General features: G+C 48.4%; 1 protein-coding gene and 1 long non-coding RNA gene across 6 annotated transcripts in view; one reads left to right on the top strand and one right to left on the bottom strand.

The window, feature by feature from the left end:
• Nucleotides 1–798, bottom strand: part of LOC142047300 (uncharacterized) — a 14,070-nt gene extending 13,272 nt beyond the window's left edge. The window contains exon 1 of the long non-coding RNA XR_012656482.1: nucleotides 521–798. This is a non-coding gene — a long non-coding RNA (uncharacterized LOC142047300). The remainder of the gene's footprint in view (nucleotides 1–520) is intronic.
• The window catches only part of RAI1 (retinoic acid induced 1), a 132,253-nt gene that overhangs the window by 476 nt on the left and 109,368 nt on the right, over nucleotides 1–22,409 (top strand). The window contains exons 1-2 of one of the 5 annotated variants that reach the window (XM_075069160.1): nucleotides 15,794–16,009; nucleotides 18,319–18,630. The exons of 2 other annotated variants lie outside the window; for them this stretch is intronic. The gene's annotated coding sequence lies outside the window, so the exon portion shown is untranslated. Of the gene's footprint in view, nucleotides 1–4,007; nucleotides 4,118–15,793; nucleotides 16,010–18,318; nucleotides 18,631–22,409 lie in introns of those variants that run through there. 2 more of the 5 variants (XM_075069161.1, XM_075069159.1) reach the window with 2 other exon arrangements.

Below are 22,409 nucleotides of genomic sequence, written 5' to 3'. Positions count from 1 at the left end.
CGGGCTGGCGGACAAGCCGCCTGCGGGGGGGTCGGGCCGGGGACAGCTACTCTGGCTCCGGCGGCGCCCCTGCGCGTCTCCGCCGCCCGGCTCCGGAGACCGATCCGGGGCCCCCCGGGGAGGCGAGAGCCCCCGGCTGCAATTGACTCCACGTCGCAGCCGCCCGCAGCCCAGCCCCTGGGCGCGCGGGGTTTGTGCTCCGGGCCCCCAGTGATTCCCAAACTGCGGGGGCGTCTCCCCGCCCGGGCCCTGCTGCCAGCTTCCCACGGAGCCCCGGAGCTGCGCTTCTCTCCCTTGCACCCACCCCCACGAGCCTGGCCCGGCATCTGCCCGTGCCTGGCTCCCGGGGAGAGGAACAAGACAAGCCCTGCAGCTGATCAGCTCTTTCCCTCCGCTCCTGCTGCAGTTCCCAAGCGCAGGGAGACCCTGAACTAAATCCTCTAGCACCGAGACAGAACTTTGCATTTCACAGTAAAGTTTGAGGACCCCCGGCCTGGGAGCCCTGGCAGCCCCAGTCTACCTCTTCTGCTGGAGCAGATTTTTTTCAGCCGCAGACCTGATTTTGTGCAGCGCTTTCTACAGCATAGAAATCCTCAGACAGAAAAGGCAGTGGGAGCCCTGAGGGCTCTCCATGGCGAGTAAACAGCCCCCTGCACCAGGCGGCCTGAGCGTCAGCCTGAAGGAGACACTGTATATTATTTCCCTTCCGCGAGGAATAGACTTTTCAAGAGCTTTCCATCTGTTTGCAATACATCTTGGCTGACGTCGCGGACCTGTCGGAGCCTTTAATTGACGTCAGAGCAGTGTGTTTGTGTGCTCCCTGCTGCCTGGACAGGAAAACCAAGCGGCCCCTGACACACGATCAATCCCTTCTTTGCAAAAGCCTGCAGCGGCCAGTGGGCCCTACCTGCTCCCTTTGCAGCTGCTGCCAAGCAACCTGCCCCTCCAGCTGGCCTCTTGTGACTGCTCAGAATGGAGCCATGTACTCAGCCTGAATCAGAGATGGGGACTCCAGCTAGGGGAGTGGCCCAGAGGCCTGGGATAGGATGGGCTGGGCTCCTATGGCCATGGTGTTTGATCACATTTGGGGCCCCCAAAGGTGCAGGGACTCTCACAAGGCAGATCCAATTGCTTCTGCCTACAGCCAGCTGTAAAGACACTTCAGCGCCCAGCAGCTGCCTCCTGCTGCGTGTCTTCGGTGCTACCTGTAAAAGTGCCTTCCTGACAGCACATTGTGAGGAGCAGGATCCTACCCACCCGAGGGATACAGCTCTGCCCCCCACCCGCCATAACATCTGAACAGAACCAATATAGTGCTAGAACCTGAGACATCGGCCTTGCTGTTGTGATGGAGGGGATGGTCTGTGAGTTGTATTTGGCTCTTTGGCTCTTGGGTCACGTAATGATCTGTGCCTGGGGCACCATAACAGGAAGGATTTTCATTCTCATTTATTGTTCCTAAAAACACTTTGCAAATGGGGATAAAAAGGTTGCTTTCCCCATTTTAATGACTGGAGAGCAGAGGGACAGGAGCGGTTATGCCCAGGGTCTCCCCATTGGTCAGTTGCAGAGACAGGTCTAAAACCCAGAAGTTTCGATTTCCCAGTCCTACCGGCTGGACTTCCCTCGTTTATACCAAAGTTCCCCTGAACCATTGGCTCATTGGGCTGATGTGGTTGAAGCATGTCCCTTGTCCCAGCCAACGGACAGGAGGAAGCAACGTGGCCCGCATCACATCCCACTGCCTTTGACTGCCCTAACTTGATGGTTTGGGTACCCGTTTTGCAGCTGGGTGAACTGGAGATGACCTTTCAGTGTGAGATCGAGCGAGACTCAAGTGCAAACCTTCAGGATTGTAGTCATGACTTAATCGCTCAGCCACTGCACCCACTGGCTGATGAAAATGCAGCTTGAGCTATTTTGGGGGATGGGTTAGAAAAGACTACTAAGCAGCCAGTAAAAATGGAGAAAAGGACCTGTTTTATGGTAGGTCTCTCTCCTACCCCACGGAATCTCCCACTGATGTAGGGATGACCCAGGTCCCCAACTACATTAAGACAGGGCTTTAAAAATAGCAGCCGCATGATATAATGACCACGACTTAATGTTTCTTTACTGCCTTTTGTCCAGGAGGCCTGCAAAGTGCTTTGCAGGTTGCACTGGGGTCACTTCAGCAACCCACTTCCGACGAAGTGGGTATTCACCCACGAAAGCTCATGCTCCAAAACGTCTGTTAATCTGTAAGGTGCCACAGGATTCTTTGCTGCTTTTACAGATCCAGACTAACACGACTATCCCTCTGATACTTCAGCAACCAAATGCAGCTTCCTCTGGGGTGGGACATGAGTTGTTCAGAACAGGAAATGAGGAAGAATACTACACCCGCTCAAAGCTACATGGGGAAATTTAGAGAAGTAGAATAGATCTAAACTGAAAATTTAGTTACAAGACAACTACGGATACCATCCTGGTCTCATGAAAAGACCACTCATGCTGGGGACCTGTGTCCAATGTCTCACCCATAAGATATATCTCCCAGTGTAGTTGGAAATCCACACAGTGTTCCTCTTCAGAATCCACAGCTCTCAGAAAAGAGTTTCTGGGTTCTTCTAGGCAGGGCAACTGCTGCTAAACATGTATTTTAAGGGGCCCATCTGTCTCACACACATATTGCACTCAGGTAAATGGTTTGCCTCTCCCAGAAGTCCCTGCCACCCATCGTCTCTGAGTCACTCTACTACTACTCTGTAGATTGAGTAACTGGGTCCATTTTGATTTCCCCCACAAACTGGTGCCAGAACCCAAGTAGGGGGAGCCACAGGCTGGAAGAAGGCAGCCTAGAGGCTTATCCTTGTAGATGGGACCTCACCTGTTACTTCATTGAGAGCCCTGCAAAGCCAGTCGTTTCTCCTGCATTAAACCTCCTTCTGAGCTGCAAATGTTAGGTTCTTATCTGGGGATATTCAGATCTGGGTTTTGGTTCCACTCCATATAGGGCTCACCTATGAAGTTACCACACCCAAACTTCTCCGAAATACAGGCCTGCTTAGATCTAGGCTTTACATTCAGGACCATCCCTAGTTAAATTACATCTTTGTAACCACCTAGTGCTTGGCTGTTAAAGACAAGGTGAGCTGTGAATCCTGCTCATTCACTGGTCAGTGGAAACACTCGAACCTTTGGGATACTAGAGGGTTCGTTAAACTGGTAGAACCAGGCTGCAGCTTCACAAACGTGAACTCCTGAAAGCACCGTGAAACTGAGCCCTAGGCGACATGCCAGTAACCGACCTCCGGACCCCGAGAGTTTCAGTTAACCAAGGTTTTATTCTCACGGGTTTCCTCTTATCGTTTTCCCCCATTCCAACGCAGGCCACCTTTAAAACTTTTGTCAGTTGCAGCCACACCTGCAGGAGCAGACCCATCTGTGGGTTTCCTCTTGCTGCGGGTGCTGCATGCCTGGCAACGGAGGCTTTGCATTCACAGAACAAAGTGGAAAAGTGACCCGACAGGACAGCTGACCGGCTGGGTTGGGAAAAGAGGTGCGGGAACAGGTTAGGTGGAAAAAAAGACAAAAAAATTATTCCTCTCAAACTTACACATTTATAATCTACCGTAAACAGTCAGATCCTCACCAGCTGGGCCAGTTGATTTGCCTTTCACTTTACCCTGGTCTGTACAGAGAGAAGCCCTGTTTCAAACCAATGTAGCATATCTGTGCTAATGGTTTGCATTGATGCAGCTATGCTGATATAGTTACATTGCTGCAAAATGCCACCGTGAAGTCAGGGCCTTGCCTGGTTTTGTACAGATGTTGCCTCATTAACTCCATTGGTGTTTACTCCTGGTTACGCCAGCGTAAGTGACAGGAGAATCAGGACCAGTGTTTTCAGGTAGGCTCTGCTGCAGGGTTAGGCCCATAGATGCAGGTTGTTGAATCAAACATACAGCTACAGCTGGGAAACACAGACTTTGTTTCAGCTGAAGTCGTCTCCTTATTCCTATCAGCTGCTGCCACCCGACTCCCCACTGCCCTGCACCTTGGGTTGTCATTTACCCTGAGTGTGAAAACGCTGCCATGTCAGAATGGTGTAGTCCTATACCCACTTTCTTTTCATGTAAGTGACAACACCAGGAATCATCCATGCGCTGGCAGCAGCAGAGGAGAGACAATTTGCACCTCCCTTATTCATTGTGACCAGTAATGCAGGCTAGGGCAACTTTGAGGGATGCCCTTAAATTGCAACCATTCTGCAGTGGCCCCAATAAGGTTTGCAGGGGGGTAGAATAGCTGGGGGCGGGGAGCTCCTGTCCCCTCTCCTTCAGCCCATGCCGCAACATTCCTTGTTCCTGGAGCCAGCTCTGTTCCTGGCATAGGGGAAACGTGCACCAGGGATCTTCCCCCGGGGACACCCTGGCACCTGCCCTGTGACCCCTTTGTGTCAGCACTGGATAGCAATGGTCAATAGGGCCCGAGGCGTAAGGTAGAAGGGAATCAGGTCTAGCACATCCAGGTGAAAATTTTTACAGCAAAGACAGCCCAAGTGTGAACAAGGAGCCGAATGCAGGCCAAGCGGCTGTCACCTGTAATGTGGGAGTGCGGCCCATAGCTCCCAGCAGGCCCTCGGCTGTCTTGATCTTAATGATTTTGAAGCAAGATGGAGCATGGCCTGCTAGGACTTGTCTCCCAGGCCACTCCACCCTAATAAATAGGACAGGCAGCTCCAGGCTGCTCCATTCTAGGCCAGTTAGATGTTGACAGGGCAGCCCTTGATGTCACCAAGTTTGGGTGCCCTAGTTTGAGAGCCAGGGTATGCTGGGTTTTGCTCACAGATTGGCTTTCTGAGTCATTTTTTTTTGTCTTTAAGTGACACCTCTTTGCCTTTAAATTTACATGTATAGGTGGGGAACACAACAGCCCGATGTGAGAGGGAGTGTGAGACTTCTTATAAAAAGAATGAGTCGGGTTTTATTATCCCTTTGAGACAAGCAGAGAAAATCTATACTGAAGGCATGAAATAGCAATAAAAATGGACTTTTTGCCAAAGCAAAATTAATTGAGTGAATCTCACTCCTCAAGCCTGAGCTCTGAGAGGCTTATGAGCTGGATATGAACCACGCTGGCCCCTTCCATGCTGTGATCCCCAGAGATGGGAGGCAAAGCCCCTCCCTCTGCTCCTGAGCACTGGATAATTAAACAAGATGTGACCAGTATACAGGAGCAAAGGGACTCTCGCTCTGGGCCTTCGCATCAATGACTGATCCCCACAAGTTCCAGTGTGACCCGATATCTTAGATGGAAGGCCTCTAGGGAAGGGACTCTCTTTATCTGTGTCTGTTCGGAGTCCAGCACCACAAGCCCTGATCCCAATTGGGTCTTTTGGGTGCTCCCAGAACATAAATAATTTACTTATCCTAATAATACAGAGTTTGGGGGGTCTCAGCCCTAGCCTCTCATCACTCCACAGTCCCAGAAACTTGGTGTAATCGGCCTAAATATCACCAGTATTAATTTTCTGGGGAAGCAGCCAAGATGGGTTATAGCAGAAGACGCTTCCTCCAGCTGAACTTGGATGTCAACGCTGTTTTGGTGGCCTGTCCTAGGCTGGCCTTTTGCTAGTCCTGATCTTCTTGGGATGAAGTCTTGTTGCTACCAACTAGTTTATTTCCACTTCTCCATTTACTGTCCAAGCCCATTGAGGGCATTGACCCTCCTAGGAGCTTCCTGCACAGAATCTTCACCATGGGGGGAAAACCTCACCAAGGCCTCGCCCTTTGATGTACGTCTGCAGTGGGTCCAGCTCTGCTCTGCTGGTATTTTTCAGTGGGAGAATGGAGGGAGAAGCCATGGCGAGAGACCAGCGGGGTGACAGAAGGACTCTTCTCAGCAGCTGGTGCAAAAAGGACGAAATTGCATAAACCTCCTGAGTGCACCAGAGACTCGGAGATTAAATAGCAGGAGAGCTGGGAGGCAGAAGCAGCTTCCAGGCAGGAGATGGAGGGAGAAAGGGAAAAAAGGGACAATTTGAACATGAATCTCCTCCCCCTCAATGTCTACCCTCCAATTCTGAGGTCCCAGATTCAGAACCATCAAAATATAGCCCTTTTCAATCCCTTATCTTGTGGCAGCAGAAACAATTGGCCTGTGAAGAAGGGGGAAACAATCTGTTTGACTGACAAACAAAAACACATTTCTGCACAAAAGGAGGAGGAGGAGGCAGCTGTCTGGCTGCCGCTTCTGCTTTTTCATTCCCCTCCCTCCCTTGTCCCCACGCTGGCTGGCGGTGTTGAAGCCGAGCGGTTGCTCCTGCCAGCGAGACACCCGATGTTCTAACTGGCTGAGTTCAATGTCAGGCGCTCGGCAGCAAATGTCATTGTCAACCCTGCTGTTTCCAGCCATGGCGAAGCTGACGCAAGCCGCTTGTGTCACAACGGAAAAGGGTTCTGTGGGATGCGGAGGGAAATCTGGCAGTCCTGGTGACCATCTGCCCTCCCCAGCTGACTAGCGCTGGGGCAGGAGAGGGGCACTATGCAATGGCACAGAGTAAGCGGGCCCGTCTGGTAGCAAAGCAAGGACTCAGTCTAGAGAGAGAGACCGACCGAAGATGGGGCTTTGTGAGGAGCTGAGCTGGATTCCCAAAGTGGAAGCGAGGGGAAATTCAGCCAATCATCTATTGAGATCTCAAAGCATGGGCAGCCTAGTCTGATGGTTACAACATCAGGACGCCAGGGTTCTGCTCCCTGGTTTTCCTGCTGACTCACACTGTGACTTGGGACCACTCAGTTAACAGTGCCAGGCCTCAGCTTCCCCATCAGCAAACCAAGGATGATGATAGCTACCCACCACTGTAAGGCTCTGAGCACCTTGGATTAAAGGCACTAATTGAAGTATAAAATTGTTTGTTTTATTATGCAAACACCATAGCCACCAAGCTGTTGCTGAGGTTAATCCATTTGGGCATTCCTACTGCAGGAGACATCAGGAGAGCCCATTGAGTTTGGGATGCTCTCTGTCTCCCCAGCATGATCTTCCATCTTTGGAAGCTTTTCCATTGATTTTATTCTTTGAAAAGAAAAGGAAAAGATGCTGATTTTTTTTTTTTTCCCCCTTCACCATGTGGCATTTTCTGTGAGCCTTGATCAGGTGCAGTGTCACTTTCCAGGGGACACGGTTTTGGCTCTGCCGAAAGAGGTGAAAAGTGAATCTGAAAATACTAAGAGTCATCCCCAGTGCCTACTTGGTATGGAGAAATGTAAGAACAGAGTCTGAGATGACCTACTGTGACCAGATAATGTGTCCAAATATGAAATGGCAATAAACACAGAAAAGAGCATGCAAAAAGAGCCATTGAAGCCACAGTGAGATTCCTAGTTGTCTTCAGTCCAAGGTTGGGGTCAGTGGGAACTAAGTAGGAAGGATTACCTCTTATTAGTGGGCTACTCAACTTTTTAAAAATTTGGTCTGTTGCACTACACATCAAGTAACAAAGCCACACCACATTATAAAAATGTAGTTTGCTCACCATGGGGTTCCAGATGCGTGGCCCTTGATTCATGAATGGCGAATTTCAACTGTTCTTTTTGACGCATCAGGCCAAGCACATTATGCCGAACCCTTTCTGTGCACACTCATCAAAAGTTGGTACAAACAGAAGATACTTGGACCAGTTCCAATGAAAGCACATCTCGCAATGCTTTATTGGGATCACCAGTTCAGAGACTTATGAGTTGAAGGACAAACACCATAATGCCTGCATCTGCTGTAGCAAGCTTCTAGAACCAACAAGCGTGTACCCTGAAGTAGCTGCAAAAGAGCTATACACCAGGAAATTAGAGGAGGAGAAACCCCTTTTGCAAGTGGAAGAGAGTGGCTGGCAAGCGGCCAAGCTAATGACTGTACTGTCCACATTAGTGTCATACATGATAACGCACCCTGAGGTTCAGTGCTGCTGGAGGAACAAGAGACAGTTGAAGCAAACCAAAAAAAGCTGGGCTTTCTCTTTAGGATGTTCAGAATAGTGTTGCAGGTGGCCATGCACTCACCAAAGTAACACTTGCCCCTCTAGTTTACCGACAATGACAAGAACAGCGAAGGTAGGCCCTAAGTGGCAGACCTGCCGCCGCAGCCAGCCAGATCACAGTCAAAGGAATTGTTTGACTGTCAAGAAGTGTCTGTGTGATCAGAAAACCCCTGAGATTCAGAGATGGTGCAATAGTTCTTGATGGCCTCCACCCTGGCCGTCTCTATTTGTGTTCCTTGGTAACTGGCAGCGTTGGTTTGTGGTGGGTGGTTTTGGTTGACTTTATTTGTTGCACTTGATTTTTCACAAGAAAGGGAAGGTGCAGTGGTAGTCAACTCCTGTTGTGTTGGCTGGGGTAAGACATTCATGTCACTTGGAAATAAAACCAGTCTCCTATCAGCCCAGCACTCCCATGTTCTCACACTTGATTACAGCAGTAATACCTGTCGAAGTCCGTATCCTCAGATAGTGTTACCCGTGATCTGCCCTGTACCAACAGGCTTTGCCCAGCAGAGGGAAAGTGAACCACTAGCAAAGAGCTTTGCAAAAATAGGGCGCCAATAGCAGAATTCCCATCTTTGACACAGCAGTGGGGTTCCTACACAGAGAATGGGGCTCCAAACATTCAGTGCTCCATCTTCAGCCAGGGGACTTTCACTTGGATCCATGCTGGGTCATGTAGTCTGCAAGGGCCAGACCTCCATGTTAAATGTAAGAACAGGCCTGGGCCTTGTCAGGCTACGCTTTGGTCACTTCTTGCCATCTTAGCTGCTCTTGGTTCACTCTGCCTGCCAGGGAAACACGCCACCAGTGCTATTATCGATGGCGTTAACCAAGCCACGTGGACCTGTCAGCCTTTGTGAGGCTCAGTGGCGTTCATTGCCACCTGCTGGGGAGGTCCACGGAGACCTTTAAAAGACATTTAATCCTTTTCAGGATGGACAAGCCCTGTCAGCTTAGGCCACTGTTCTCCAATCCCCTGCTCTGAGTGAGGATGTACTAGCCCTTTGGTCAAAAGCCGGGACCCCTCATTGGTATTTTTTCCAGCAGAGCACCGCAGAAGAAGGGGTGAAAAAGATAGGGAAACACAAAGGAATGAAAGGCACATTATAGTGGTTCTAGCAGTAATGAAAGCAACCGAGAGAAGGAGAGATGGGAGGCGGCAGTGCAAATTAACTGATCCACTTGACTGGTGACTGACAGATGTTGTTTCTCAAATCAGTCTAGCGATGCACTGGTGCCAGTCAGCTGTTCCAACCGACTAGCTTTGGCATGGCTGTCGTGACAGTGCCCCCAGCTCCTGAGTGCAGCCCTCTTCCTCCCAACATGTCCTCTTCTCCTTTTCCCCTTTTCTCTACACACCCTCAACCTTCCCTGACCTAGCAGCAGTTCTGTATTCACACCATGTCCTCTGCAGCCGTGTACCCTAACAGCTCGTCCCAGCTCATTCTCATGCTCAGGGCCCCTTCATGCCCTGTGCCTCTCCTCTCAGCTGGTCCCCAAATGGCAGGCTCCAGTCCCACCTTCCTTCCTCAGCTGCCTCCATGAAATGCCTGCCTTCTCACAGTTCCATCTGCCTTTACACTGCCCCCTCTACCACTCTGTTCCCTATTTCAGGCCTACCTCCCCATCAGCACAAGACCAGCCCCCTTGGGGATTCAGCAGCCGAGCCGGGTGAAGGCAGTACAAAAACCACTGTATAATAAAATCAAACTAAGCCCCTAGTGTTTGACTCCTAGCGAAAAGGACAGGTCAGGCTAAGCTGCCTGCCTCTGGCTGCTCAGCCCTTCCCAACTACAGACACATTAAAACAGGTTGGAAGGTTGCTCTAACCACTTATATGATGAGGCCGGGGATTTGACTCAGCCTGGTACAGCGGGAAGTACAGAGCTGTGCTGGGATCTGACAAAATCTCATCTGATTACCATGCCCCTCAGCATCAAAGTATCTGAGTGCCTCGCAGTCTTTAATGTGTATATCTTCACATGCCCTGTGAAGTAGGTCAGTGCTATTATCCCCTTTACGCAGATGGGAGAACTGAAGGACTAAGGCCCAGCTCCTCAGAGATATGTAGGGGCCTTACTCCTATTGAAATCAATCGGAGTTAGGTGCCAAAATACCTCTGAAGCTCTAGGCCTAAGTGACTTGCCCAAGGTCACATAGGGAGTCTGTAGCAGAGCAGGGAATTGTACCCAGGTTTCCCAAGTCCCAGGCTGAAGCCTTACCCACTTGGCCATCTGTCACAGGTCAGGGCAGTCACACAGGTACTCCCTCTCCATGGTCCAGCAATGACACCCACTTTAGGCTCCCGGCTCCTAAGCTGTCACCTCTCTTGTGTAGAGACCTGTGTCTCTCTCCCTCCTGACAGGTTTTTCCAGACTGCACAGCTCCCTGCTGACACTGAGGTCCCCAGCGAGCCGGACAGCCAACACAGGCCTGCTTCGCTGTCTCCCCAGAGACTATAAGCAGCGTAATTGCCCACAGTTAGCAGTTACCACTCAGTGCTCTCTAAGCAAGCACGTGTATTCTTCAGGTGAAAGCATTACAGAGAAAACATATTAAAACCAATACAGGAACCTGCATGCATGGTAATAAGTTTACCAGAGATCATTCTAACGCTGATGTGGTCTCTGGCAGGTGATCAGTGCTTCAAACCCCACCCAGAGGTTTTTCTGTGGTTACAAGTTCACAACACCTTTTGCTCAGAACAACCCCCCCCCCCCATCATGAATCTGAGAGTCACTGCTTTATACATGTTGGGCCTTTGATCTTGGGACCCTGGGAACAGACGATGGGTTAACTCCTCCGGACATAGCTTCAAAAGGTTGGGTCTGGAGCACAGTTGCCAATTTTCACACAGTAAATACGCACCCCGACTTTCACAGTAAGCCAAAAATCAAGCTAATCTCAGTTCAAAACAAGCCAGTCCCTAAGAACCCCAACACTATTTGTGACTAGGTTCGCCCCCCCCCCCCCAGCATGCAGTCTGGGACTGTGGTGGGCGCACTGTGCACCCCTGGCTCTCTCCCCCTCTTGCCACTGCTTGCCGGGAGCCAGTCAAAAAAAGACGCAACAAGCTACAGCAACCAACAAATTACAAGCCACAAGCCAAAAACTAACGAACAAGCAACGCACAAGCCAATTAACCCAAAACCAAGCCCAATTTCTCTCTTTTTTTCCATGGGTTTGGGATGTCTGGTCTGGAAGTGAGCATTTGTATTCCCCTCCTCCCATGTATTTCCTAGGAACCCCACTCAGCAAAGGGTTCGTTCGTGTCTGGCACCATTGGTTAAAAGACTCAGAACACTTCCTGGGGTTTACATTAGTTATGTCTCCCCCCTAGAGATGTTCTAGATAATCCCACAATCGTATATAAATATTTTCATTTTCAATACAGTACACTCCTAAAATGCTTAAACATAATTTGATAAGGTTTAACTTAATTCAATAAGGATTGTCCGGGATACTGCAGGAAATGGCTAAATCTGTCACACCAGCCTTCCGCTTTTTACCTTTCTCTCCACTTACTCATCCAACTCTGTATTCTGAGGCTGCCCTGAATTCCAACTGTCTAGCCTCCAGCACATGCAGAACAGCGTAGCCCGCTCTCTCAAGCAAAACCAGGACTCTGTCAGATCACCCCAATCTCAAACGCCAGCATTGGCTCCCCTGTTCATTTCAAGACCTAGTCCCAAAATGTCATCTTTGTTTTTAAACCCTCTCAGCCCAGCCTGTCTCAGGGACCTCAGCATCATTCTGCTTCTCTACATTTGGTCCCTAAATGCAACCAAACTGCTTTTGGTGCAAGAGCATCTGTCACCTGGAGCAGCCTTCCTGTATCTCGTTGCTTCATTAACTTGCCTTTGGTTTGCAAATAATTTCCCCCTTGCCCGCAGTACGTAATTTATCTTGCTGTTACTGTTAATTCTGGAAAGCGTTTTGGATTAGAGTTTGCATGAAAAATACTATACATCTTGAAGCTGTAGTGTGTGTATTCTTCTGTGTTTTGTACAGTACCAAGAATGTTGTGGGATAGATCTATCTATCTTAGCATCTGGGCACTGGTATCACATGATAATTAATGCTGCGTGAATAATTTGTAACAATTTATTCAATGAATTTCACTTCTTTTCTGTTCACAAGTCATTTGTGCTTTCCTCCAGTTGTATTCATTATTCAAAATGACTTTCTGAGTTCTCCCAATTGTATTTGTTATTCACAATTATTCTCCAGATAATTTCTGCAAATAATTCTTGATGTTCGCTTTTTTGAGAGGCGTTCATTGTGAATATGCAATTTCAGAAATTAGCGGTGTTTTAATTGGCTTCTTAGGTCACATGCTATGTTTCTGTTTCCTGATTGGATGAGTGTAACTCTTAGAATCAGGTTTCTAGTGCGAATACTTGCAGATAAGAATTCTAAATCCACTTTCTCCAAATATCCTGCAATCCCTGTTCAAAAAAATAACTGTTTTGGCGAATATTCCTGCTGATAAACATATTGGCATCAATATTCAGAGAATGTAAACACAAAAGTGGCACAAGTGCAACCAAATTTCATTTATGTAGAAATTCGAGTGAAGGTTTATGGAGACTTTTTTGCAGAATTCCCCTAGTTCCAGTAATAATAATCAAAATAATCTTAATGCATAAAAATAATGTTGTAAAAAGACATTGATAGTAAAAGCAGCAAAGAATCCTGTGGCACCTTATAGACTAACAGACGTTTTGGAGCCTTCCATCTCATGATCTTATTGTGCTTTACAAACACCGTTTAGTTGAGCCAAAGCCCCCTGTGAGTTTGGTCCGTGTTGTGATCCCATTTTATACTGCAGATTCTGATCCTTGGCGTTCATTGCAGAATAGGATGCAAGTAAAGCAGAGCCAGATCAAAGACCAAATACTTCCCTGATTTACACCCTATGCAAACAAGACTCCAGCCGTCTCTCAGAGTTGGAGTCAGGGCAGTTTATGACCCAAGTGACAGGCCTGTGGTCACGCAGAAGATCTGTGATACAGTTGGAAATGGAACTAAGGTCTCTTGATTCTTGCTCTGGTGCTTTGACCACAAGAGCCTCCTTTCTCCCATTTAGAGATCAAAACTAAATGGTGCACAGAGTTCAGACATTTTCTCTAACCGGCAGGCTGGCTCCTGCCACCTCTTGTGGAATCTCTTCAGTTCTAGGGTTTATTTTTTTTCTCTTCTGGTATCATGTGAGTCAGTAAGGCCCCACCCTTCCCCCCGCTTAATAACATACACTGGCATGGCATATTTGTGCCTCCAAAGTGGAGCATTGTGTTAGCATTCTTGTTGGTACAGCACACACATTCCATGGCCTCTTGCTACCAACAGCTGCTGCTGATGATTTCCCTTAAAAATAAGACCCCTGTAAAGGTACGGCGGGGAAAGCTTAAATGCAGAGCTGTGGCATGCAGTTAATCATATCCTCTTAACAGGTTTATTCGCTCATTAAATATTTAAGACTCGTTTCACTTTATCAATAGCGCGGAGGCGTGTGGGCCCTGTGTGGAGATTTATGCACACAATAGGCCTGGCTCATTTGGGGTTGTTGGAAGGCATCTGGGGGCCGGCTAGAACTTCACCAGTGGGGAGATTTTTGCTTTTTATACCTAGGTTTATAGACTCTGATTGCAATTTGAAGGCAACTAGGGCATTTAACCCCACAGCTCCTGTTGGGAGTTGGAGGGGAAAAGTCCCCACAGTTGGGTTTGAAAATCTTAGCCTATTTTAAAAAGCAGGAGCAGAGACGATCAGGAGACATGATTGCAGCTGTGAATAGCCCCTCTTGCATTAGGTATTAGCAGTACTCTGTGTCGTAGAATAATAATAATTAAAAACAAAATCTGTGAAGGCAATAGATGTGCTGGGAGAGAGTTTTGGGAAGCAGCGTTTTGATCCCAGCTTCTTTCTGCTGTTTGTGGAAGGGTCTTTGCTGTTGCGATTGCGATGTGAATTCCGACTCTTGTGTTGTGTTGGAGTTGTCTTGCAGGTGCAGCATCTGTTGTTCTCTGGTTATCACTAGAGCTATTCTGTTAACAGCATTAGGTGGGTCTGATTTGGCTCTTCTCTCAGTCGTGCTCTGGGCAATGCAAAGGTGGCCAGAGCACAGCGGCGGGCCAAGCACAGACTCTGAAGTTATACAATGTGACCTGTGACCATCCCCTTATATAACACATTGCTGGAGCCTGTAGAGCCGACAGGTCTCAGCACGCGATGCTCCTGTGCAATCCCAGCAGCCTCTGCTGAGATCCAGAAAGTGTGTCTCATGCTGGGACCTGTCGTCTCTCTGAGCTGCACCTCAGTATCTCTGGTTTTATGGCTGGTCTTTGGGCTCCCAGCAAGGTGCCAGTGACCTTGCTTGGGAGAGGCTTGGATGCACCTGGGGCAATGCGGGGGGGGGGGGACCTAACACAGTCCCATTAAAAAATCCTAACTCAAGCAGCAAGGGCTGGTGGTATTCCACAGTGGGATGGTCAATGGTGGGTACATGCTAAATACTGGTCTGGACTGCAAGTTACGTTAGACGGAGGAAGTGTGGGCAGAAGAGAGATTTCCCCAACCCCTCTTGCTTTACAACACCCTTTCAAAAAGGATCTGACAGTGTTAAAACAGTGAGGCTTTTTTTTTTTTTTTTTAGTTCTGATAGCTACCCCCATCCCCCTTTATAATAGTGAATGCATCTGTCACTACTTTCCTAATGAGCGTCCCAGCTGCCCCTTTGGGACTCCTACCTATCCATGTGGACTTGGGCATGTGGAGCTCACAGAGGGGAGGTAGCGGCAGACGGACTCCCTCGTTCGCCCCCTCCTCTCCTGGACGACCTGCCCTCGAGGGGGGGGGAGAGGAGGAGGCAGCTCTTGTGTCAGCGCTGGCTCGCAGAGCTGGCTTGCACCCCCTGAAATCACAGCCAATAATGACAAAAAGACACTGCTGCTGCCAGAGAGAGAGAGATGAGCGCCAAGCATTACAGCAATGTCACAGCCCTGGGACGGCTGCTACTGGCGAGAAATTTCCTCACTTTAGGCAGAGCTATAAAAAGGAGGCATTGGTTTAATAACAAAGACCGTCTCTGCTTTTTGGGGGGCGGGAGGAAGAGGAGGGGTGTGGATTTTTAAGGCTTTTTCCTCCATGTGCCATTGAAGTTGCCTTCAGTAAAACCTGAAGCGTCTCCTATCCCGTTCTCAGCAGTACAGCGGGCTGGGTGCTGCAGTGCTCAGATGCGAGACAGCCTCGGTCCAGACAATGGCGGAGAGGGTGATTTTCCAATTGCAATAACAAAAGGCAGGTGGGGACGGATTGGGGAGCAATGCCACGCTGGGTTCACCAAGGATCATCCTCAGCATCAGTCCTTCTCCCAGCCCACTGCTGGTTAAAAGCCCAGCTTGCTGGTGGATTAGTGCCAAAAAAGCTGCATTAACCCAAGTCAGGGCCTGATCTGATCCACTGGAGTCAATGAGAGCCTTGCCAATGATTTTGGTGGGCTTTTGGTCAGGTTCTTAAGGAGGTGAGATGGGCTTGTGGTTCAGGTGCAGATCTGGCTCTGCCACTCACTCCCAGTGTGATCTCAGGTCACTTAAGAGCAGATCTATAAAATGCAAAGTGCCCTCTGTTCACATTGTGTCCAGTGGGAGTTGAGGTGACCCAGAACTTAGCAGGATCCGGCCTCTAACCAGTCCATGCCTGAGCGTCTCCTGTCTGTAACATGGGGATGATGAAATACTAACCTACTGCACGAGGGGGTTGCGAGACTGATTCAGTTAACATTTGCAAAATGCTTGGAGATCCCGAGATAGGAGGTGCTAGAGAAGGGAAAGTGCTGTTATCAATGTGCATAGCTTGGCCAGATGACTAAGGGAAATACGATTAACTGTCTAGAGCTGGAGGATGTAAATGCCAAGGAGGGAGAGACTGGTACAAGGGGACATGGCGAGCAGCAATGGAATAAGGACTAGGAAAGAAAAGTACAGGGTGAGTCTTAGGAAATATTGTCTTGGTGAAATCTGGTTAAGCTGTGTGCCACTCTTCCCAGGAAGGAGGTGAATGCGTGGACACTTGGGTCATTTAAAACTGAGCCAGAGAATATTCTGTAGGGAACAAGCCTGCGCTGTTCTCTAGATGGGATAGGTGATTTCACAGGTTTCAGCTTCAATTTCTGTGATTCAGTGCTGTGCAAAGGTTTTATAATATAGGAGCCACAGCTGGACATTTCAGACCTGGATTTCAAGTCCGACTTCAAAGTGGGGTCCTGGTTTGGCCCATGATAAAGATTCAGTCGGGGAGGAGGGGGAATCATGATATTTGGATCTCTAATTTACCTCCCTGCCCGTGTATTGGACTCATCCCTTGATGGATCAAGGCACCAAGTGTGACATTTGAATTGTGTGTCTAGATTTTGCAAGGCCCTGTGCCAGAGTTCAGTTTTGGTTTCCAGTTATGACCACCGTAGAGAGATCAGTCCTTCCCAGACTGAGTTTGGGATTCTGGTTCAAGCGCCTCTGGGGTTGTACTGGGAATCTCTGTGTCTGTGGTCGGTGGGTTACTTACTGGCATTGTGCTGGTGTCCAGAGCCAGCAGCAACAACTTTCTAATCTGCCGAGGGGTGCTTAGCCTCCCTGCCTCCGCCCCCACTCCACCTCTTCCCCCAATTCCCCATCCTGCCCTGTCTCTTCCCACCCTGTTCCTCCCCTGAGCACGTCCCTCCCTCCCTCCGCCCAGCGCCTCCTGCATGCCACGGAACAGCTGATCTGCAGCGGGCAGGAAGCGCTGGGAGGGAGCGGGAGGTGCTGATCGACGGGGCCACCAGTGGGCGGGAGGCACTGGTGGGGGAGGGGAAGAGCTGGCTACTAGTGAGTGCTCAGCACCCACCATTTTTTCTCCATGGATGTTCCAGCCCTGGAGCACCCACGGAGTCGGCGCCCATGTCCAGAGCGGTTCCATTGGTGCCAGGTGTTGTACAAACGCAAAGGAAGACATGGTTGCTGCCTTAAGAAGATTCCAATCTACTCAGGCAGATTGTTGTTGTTCATTGTTGTATCACAGTAGTGCCTAGAGAGCAGAGCCAAGCCCTGTTGTGCTAGCTAGACCCTGGACAAAAACATAATAACGAGAACTTGAAGTTTAAGTAAACTAAGTAAATCTAAGTCCCCACTCACCAACTGTACCTTACTCTCAGAGGTGTATGTTACTCTCACACTGTGATACCGTCACTGCTGTAAATTTCAGAGCACGCTGCCTGTGTTGCAGAGACAGCAGCCATTGTGCCGTCCAAATTCCGCAGCTTGTTACTGAGGGCACGCGCACACTGTGCTCTCTCCAATGAAAACTTTGCTTTGGTTCTTTCTTTCCTCTCATTTTCCTTATTATCAAATAAGTCATTCAGACTGAAAATATAGAGCTGCTCTTTATGTATGCAAAACATAACTCCAAAGAGAACTGGACCTGCCAGGAATTGAACTCCCTGATGGCAACAGTGCTTCTTTGTTAGCGCTGTTGTCCCTGACCCGTCTCCAATGTCTGGGGCACTGTCTCTTTAAAGCTTTAGTGTGTAGTGTCAAAGCCAACAGAGAGTTCAGCTTATTAATGGATTCACTCGGTTAATATCCCAACAGGTTTTTTTTTTCCCCACCAGCATAATTTAGAAAGGGGGAGGGGAGGAGAAAACCCAGTCGCATTTCTGGGGAGGGAGCCGTGGTATGGCTCATTGGTTTGGAGAAATGGACCCAGAATGGCTGATTGGTGCTACAAGGAAATACTGGGCCAGCCCTTTGCCTTTCTGTCTCTATCGCTTTCTCCTGCGGGATTCCCTGCATCAAAGCTTCTTCCAGTTCTTATGCTAATGAGGTGCATTAATGCTTAATGACTGTGAACAGGCTTGTTTAATTGCACCTATCTGAGCAGGAGGCACGGTTGCTGTATAGTGGGAACAACCATGTAAGCAGCTGCATGCCCTCCTGGACAGTCTTAATTACATGTAAAACTGATGTGATCTAAACCACCAGGCTGGTGATTAGTTTAGTGAGGCAGGTGGTACTTTGCAATTCAGGGCCTCAGAAACTCGGAGAAAGTAAGATCAGATTCTTTCATAGGCTATGGAGGATAAGGCAAGCCCCGATCATCCTTGAATTTCCTGTTGGGTGGGGAAAAGCACAGCATAGTAGATTAATTTAATTAATTTATTGCAGTTAGTTTGCAAAGACATTATCCGCCAGTGTCTGTGCAGAATACTGAGCAGTCCCATTAATGCAATGCTATTTCCCCTGTAAATCCTCTCCCCCCAGTTACAGGAGGAATGAGCTGCAGTGGTCTCAGCTTTCTGCAGTGTTATCTCGCGCTGTTTGAATACGGTTGATTGTCTGAACTACAAAGGGCCCGGCGCTAATGCAAAGCCATCCCTGTTGGCAGAAGACCTAGATTAATGACTCCGCATGCCTTGCCTTGGCTGTAAACTGGATTTCCCTAAAGCAGCTCCGGGAGCTGCTGTCTCTGCTACAGTATCTGGGCTTCTCGCAGGTCTGCAATTGTTCAGCTGGCGAAAGCAGCAGAATCTGGGAGCACCTCCAAGTGCAAGGCTGTTAAGTAGGGGTGCACAGGTATGAAGGTCCAGTCACTGCAAGCCATCTGCTGCTAATTAACACTACTTGCTTTGTGCAATTATTCCTTTTGTTTTTATTCACCAGAGAAAAAGCACTTTTGGGAATCTAGCACTTTTTGTGCAGAAAACAGATAGGGGCCATCCAAAAACAATAATGCTCCTAGTACAGTCTCTGCTTCAGTCCCCCACTACTCATGCACTCTTCCTCCCCACCCCCAAAGGAGCCTTCCTCTCAATCCTACTCCCTGAACACTTCCTCCCAGCCAGTTCTGCTTCCTGTTGGCCTCCCTGATCTCTCCCCCAGTGTCCCAAAACAGACTGTTCCCAACGCCTGACAGTCACTTCCTCCCAGTCCGCTAACTTATGGGCTCCTTTCACTTCCTCCCCAAGTCCTGTTCACTGAGCAGACTCTCCTTTCCACTTCTTTCCCCAGTCACTGCTTGATCTTCCTCTCATATCCCTCTCCCCATCCTCCAGCTTTAAGTATTTATTTTTAAAAAGGCTTGCCTGAGGCTCTTATGCTTTTTACACAAGTTAAAATCACAATCATGGGTATAGGTCAGGGCAGGATTTGATTCTACGTTTCTTCTGGACTTGCTGCCACACTCAGACAGCTGAGCCCAGATCCCAAAGATCTAAAGATCTTTCCTTAATCCCTAAATTTGTGGGATTTGGCTTCTTTTACACGTTTGTTACTGTTGCATCAGGGTTTGGCCCAGAATTAGAGGTCTGTGTGTATAGTTGCCATTTGTTTTTCCTGCAGCAGGTAGGCGAGTGCCCCCAGTAACTGACCGAGCACTTGCTCCCAAACAACTGATACTGCTCTTGGCCAACTCCCTTGCCTGAATTAACTTTGAGTGGTTTGATGCATTTCACCTCCTGTAGTTCACTTGTGTGATTGTCTGCTATAATACAAATGCACAGTGGCCAGATTATAAAAATAGGTGAGTAGGTGACAGGGAAAGCCACATGGAGGGCCTGGATTCTCGAGGGAAAGAGCAGTGCTCTCCTCAGCTTCTGGAGATGAGATTGATGGGAAGAAGTGGGTTTTGTCTCCAGAGGGGCAAGGGGGAAGAGGGTTCTAGTGACTCCTTCAGTACTGCCTACCAGCTGATTCATTTCTTGCGTGCATAGGGAGTGTTGCATTGTGGGAGATGAAACCTTAGTTTAAGGAGAAAAGCCATGGCAGGGCTGGCCAGATTCACTAGTTCTGCAGCCCCAAAGGGCTGTCGTGGATCCAAGAATTGGGTCCATACACTCAAGCTGAGTTTGTTTCTTAAATCCTTAATATTAAATGGCCCACCCTATAAAGTCCTGGGTGCAATCCCTCAACATTCCTGATGAAGACTTTGGATCAGCTAAAGAGGAGACTTTTTCCCAGAAAATCTATCCCATTTCGTACCCTAAGCTGGGCCCTGCCATGAGGAGAGACTATATGAGCAGTAGCTGTGTGGATGCCCAAGCGGTGCAGATGCGATCAGTGAAGATCATAGTTACGTATCTCACTACCGAGGGTCAGGGCCTTGGTTTAAGTGACTGCCAGTAAGAAAGGATGCGGTTGGTCCCAACTGTGCCTTTGCCTCTGGAGCCAATAGATATTGATGTGCGGTGGGTAACGCTGTCCTTTGTCATGTGACGAGCACCAGGCAATAAAGACCATTCTTTTCCCAGCTGTGTCACACCTTTAGTGCCGTAACTAGGTAATAGTTCCACCGTTTCTGCTGCTGTCAGTTGTTGCTGGGTGTGGTTTAGGTTGAGTTCGTAGGGCGGCAGTGCATTGGCAATTATAGTGAAGCTCTATTTTGATTTTGGGTTCTGAGAAAAGCAGGAGCATTTATAGAAAGATGCTTTAAGTGAGGGATCCACAATTTTACACCAGCTGTACAAATGCTCGACTTTTAGAGAGAGTAGGCACCAGCTCCCAGCTTTGGGGGGACATTACTGGACGGGAGAGACGCTCAGTCTGTCCAGATTGTGATTCAGCTGAGTATCACATTGGCAAAACAAACCTCCACGGGCTGAACCTGAGCCCAACTGAAATGTTTTCTTTGAGTTCCCCCGTTTGCCAAGCACACTTCCTCTCTTTTGATTCTTGCCACCTACTTACAGCCTGACCTGCAACAACAGGAAAAAAAAAATAAAAAATGGCAGCATTCAGTAGAAGGCTTTCCTGTCTAATGACGTTCAATTTATTAACCAAAACTCAGTCTGCACCAGGGTGGGATCTAATAATATTCAGGCTATGGAGACATCAAGTAGAAAGAAGCTTAAAACCCTTTATTTCACAGTAAAACTGTCAGTAAATAACTGGATTGTCTTGAGACTGAGAAAATGGGGATTTATCTTCCTGCACATGAAAACTGCTTAGTTTTCTTTAATCAGCTTCAAAAAGCCCCAGCAACCTTGATTTTCCTTCCATACCGTTCCGCAGCTCCGCCAAGCCCCAAAACCACACCAATCAAGAAGCAGACTCTAAAGATCATTTTTAATTAAATTATTAAATTAATTCCTTTTCTTCCTTCTCTGTTTCTCCCTTGCCCCCCTCCTCCATTCTCTTTCTCCCTGTTTCCTCAGCTAATGACTTCTAAGCACTGTGGCATTTGATCACTACCTGTCAGTAACACCACACTTCCATGCTGGTATTTAAACTGGGCACTGAGACACATAATTCCCTGCCGATGTTTTCCCATTTGATGATATTCTCGGAGGTAAATCTCCATTCGCTCCCTGTTTTCTTTAATAACGCTAATAGGCACAGATTAATTAAACTGTTATATTACTTCCTTCTTTCTACCAGCACCAGTTAGAAATCTTATTACCTGCTCCTCTCTGCTTGCCTTGTCCCCAAAGTGGTTCAATTCCAGCCAGTTTCCCAGATTTCTCTGAGGCTGTTGCACAAGGTGAAACTACAGACACTGTCTCCAAAGGGCCAGATTCTGCTTTCGGTTCTACCCTGGCAACCCTCCTGAACTTTCGTAGAATCACCCGGGTGTAACCGAGGGAAGAATTTAGCTCAGTCTGGCTGAAGAGGTTCTTTCTTGAAAGCAACAGCAGGTCTATTGTTGAGTCTAGATACCCTCTCTAAAGGACTGCAGCTGTATAGAAGAGGAACTGTATACATCTATCAACTCCTTGAGGGCCCCAGGATGTATTAGTTAAGATTGTGGATAGCGTGTCTGGGCTGTAGTGAAGGGTTCTTTTGAATGACACTCTGGACAGACAGTTGCACATCTGTAGTTCTATGGTTAGGTTTTCCAGACAGTGGGAATGTGACAGTGTGTGGGAAAATTCGGGATAAAGGAGGCACACTAAAGAATGCCTGGGTAGATTTTAGTCAGATAGCTCAGTGGGGACTCTTGTTGACCGACAAGACCAGACCACAATGCAGAGGCTTGTTTTCACACAAGGATTTGCAACATCGTTTGAAATCCGCTCAGGAGCTTCCTGCACTAATTACATTTATAGTCATCATTATCCTAATATCTCCCATTCATCTAGTACTGTTTATTCACAAGGATCCCAAAATATTTCACACACTAGGGGCAAAATCCTGAAGTCCTGGCCTGGTTTGTGCTCTGTGGGAGTTGTGACTGAGTGAGAACAGCAGAATACAGCCCTCTGTAATTATAGGAATAGCCTCAGGACTGCAGCCACTTCTGGTTTAAAAGGCTTCAGCCTGTTCACAGCAAACTGCACACTTTGGAGGTGGGGGTGGGGTGCCTTTTGACCTGGGCAGCCCCTACACTTACAGAAAGTGTCATCTGGGATCATTAATGT

This window comes from Chelonoidis abingdonii, chromosome 9 (assembly GCF_003597395.2).
Source record: "Chelonoidis abingdonii isolate Lonesome George chromosome 9, CheloAbing_2.0, whole genome shotgun sequence".
In the NCBI taxonomy this organism is placed as follows: domain Eukaryota; kingdom Metazoa; phylum Chordata; order Testudines; family Testudinidae; genus Chelonoidis; species Chelonoidis abingdonii.
Note: the sequence above shows the minus strand (reverse complement) of the source record. Positions and strands in the feature narration are given on the sequence as shown.